Source organism: Pinus tabuliformis, chromosome 8 (genome assembly GCF_031772625.1).
Source record: "Pinus tabuliformis cultivar Carrire ecotype Pingquan chromosome 8, CPIR1, whole genome shotgun sequence".
Taxonomy (NCBI): domain Eukaryota; kingdom Viridiplantae; phylum Streptophyta; class Pinopsida; order Pinales; family Pinaceae; genus Pinus; species Pinus tabuliformis.
Genome location: NC_142294.1, coordinates 1618685101 through 1618688109, shown reverse-complemented (window position 1 = coordinate 1618688109; position 3009 = coordinate 1618685101). Strand labels below are relative to the sequence as shown.

General features: G+C 24.6%; 1 non-coding gene across 1 annotated transcript; it reads right to left on the bottom strand.

Moving 5' to 3' along the window:
* Window positions 1-456: 456 nt before the first annotated feature.
* On the bottom strand, window positions 457-572 carry LOC149242274 (U5 spliceosomal RNA). The gene has a single exon (XR_016246862.1). It is a non-coding gene; the product is annotated as a U5 spliceosomal RNA (small nuclear RNA).
* Window positions 573-3009: the final 2437 nt, after the last annotated feature.

Sequence of the window (3009 nt, the reverse complement as noted above, 5' to 3'; positions counted from 1 at the left end):
TTGAACAGAGACACAATTGAACACTTCAGCAACTAGTCATAGCACTTCAGCAACATAGACCCAAGTCTAGCAAGACAGACTAACTATTTGAAGCATTGATGGGAGTCAACCAATTTTCCATGCGCAAATATTTGGAGCATTGAACAAACAAACTAATCACCGATGCCCTCCCTTTTTTGCAGGTAATAAAAGCACGCCACACTTTGCAGATGGATCTTAGATACCTAACACATATATATATCATAGAACGTAAGATCTTACATATATACCATATTTATCAAGTTACTCTGGGAGTATAGCTCCGAAATAACACACCTACATACCTGCAATTTGAAGAACATATAGAAATATAGGTCATTGATTCTGCCAATTGAAGAGTATGTAAGGCATTGATTCTGCCAATTGAAGAGTATGTAAGGCATTGATTCCGCTTTGTATTTACTTTGTGTGCTCCATATCTCAAGTGAGAGAGGAGCCTCTAAAAATTGGCGTATGCCGCTGAGAGTGGCCAACACACGGTATTCTTTAGTAAAAGGCGAAAGAATAGTTCGCTTTGTGTTGACCACACGGCTCCGTGATTACTAACATCGATCGCCCGCTTATTTGTAGTCCATCCTCTGTCTCCTCTTAATCTCACATTGAATGTGGGACAGTTTATCACCATACACACCTCACTTTTATTTATTCATAAATTGATATTCCTAGTAAATTTGTTCAGCTGGAATATAAAGCAGCGCATCTGATTCAACAAAAACCAAATATTTAGTAGTTAAGTGTTTAATGATTATCTAGAGTTATTAGTTGGTATGCACATGAATTATTTAAAATAAAAAATAATAATAATAATTTAGATGAAATATTGAATTTTCTTCTTTTATTTTAAGGAAAAAAAATTATGAAATTTTAAAAATATTAAACATTACACATTATATGAAACAATAATTAACATTAAAACTAATCAACACAACAAATTTGATATGATTTTTGATATAAATATAGTTTTCTCTACCATATAATTTAATAACCTTCATTTTTATAATAAAAGTTCAAACCTATGACATCTTCATATCCTTTGTTAGCATTTAATCAATGTCATAATGAATTGATAAATGGAAAAGACTATGAGTTATTCATTAATCACCAAACTTTATGATTTATGAATATTTTAATAAATCAAACTTTATGATTTATGAATATTTTAATAAATCATATCGAATATGTTTTATTTTAATTATTATTTTTTTTACTATTTATTTTAACTATTATTTTTTATTGTACAAAATGGATAATTTATATAATAAAACCATGTAATAAGAAATTATTTGTAAAACAACTTAAAAGAAACATAAAAAATAAACCACATATAAATTTTAAAAAACAACCACAAAATTAAAGTATGAAATAATGATTTTTATATAGTAAAACCATGTAATAAGAAATTACTTGTGAAACAACACAAAAGAAACATAAAAAATAAATCACATGTAAATTTTAAAAAACAACCACAAAATTAAAGTATGAAATAATGTTTAAACTAAACATTTGAAAAAAAAAATCTCCAATAAGAAACAATTTACTAATACCCACGATCATTTAAAGATGTTAAACTAGTAAACTAATATAATTCTCCCCAACTTAAAATATAATGCATATATTTTCGAAATGAGCATTTAAACCTGGCCCTTAAAAAATAGCAAATCTCTACATTCTACATTCCATCCCTGATAAGGCAAGAAATTGCCAATTGATTCACTCCAAAAGAAGAAAATACTCTGTTTTGATAATTTAACATCAACTTAACGAATAGTGGCTGTTTATTACCTTAATATACAATTGTATAATATTATTGAATTATTTTTCTTAATATTACATAAGATAATAAAAATAAATGAAATCTAAAAAAAATTACATAATTATAAGAGCAAGTAAAATATATTGAATGGTTTAAAACATTATTGAATTATTTTTCTTAGTATGACATAAGATAAAAATAAATGAAATCTAAAAAAATCACATAATTATAAGAGCAAGTAAAATATATTGAATGGTTTACCATGTTCAAAAGATTTTTTTTGCATGGAGCTTAAATTTTATAAAATAAATATGACAATATGTGAATTTAGATTTTACTTTACATTTGTTTTTCATGCATTAGGTTTTTAAAATATTTTGTAGTTTTCTTAAATATTGTATTTTTAAATTATTTTTAATTTAATTTTTAAACAAATAAATAATTTGGTTATTTTATTTATTTATTTAAATATGAATGATAAAAATTAATCAATAATAAATAATATATATTATTATAAAAACTATTTGCTTGCTTATTTATATCTACACAAAATAAATTTAAATTAACATTTTTTTGGTTAAATTAACCATAACAATTGGTTTTATTAGATATTTAACTTTTTAATTTATAACATATCTATTAATGATAAACCTCAATTGGTTTGATTAGATATTTAACTTTTTAATTTATAACATATCTATTAATGATAAACCTCAGTTAAATAGTTTATAAAATAATAATAATAGCAGTGAATCTTAATTCTAGGAAACAAAACACAAAAAAAAATTCAAATTATATTGAATGTATATTACAAGCCAAATATGTATGAGAAGAGAAATAAAACATAGATGAGGGAATAAGTTACATTTTGCATGCAGACAAGGGCTCATGGCTGAGTTGCATATTGTATTCAACGAGAAACAATGGCAGTTCAAATTATGTTATGAACTTCAAAAATAACAACAATCTAATCTGTATTGACTTATAATCTGTACTGCATTATTGTGGTATAATAAAACAATGATCCTTATCTTTTTAAACTATTTTTATTAATATATTTCATTGAGAAATTTTTTATTTTATTAACCTTTAGTAATCAATACTTTTCAATGCTGAATCACACAACTTTCTATCATACTTGTCAAATTCTACCGAATCGGTAAAAAAGTTTGAAACTTCGTTAATTCATTTGTTTCGGTTTAATTATCCTTAAAGAG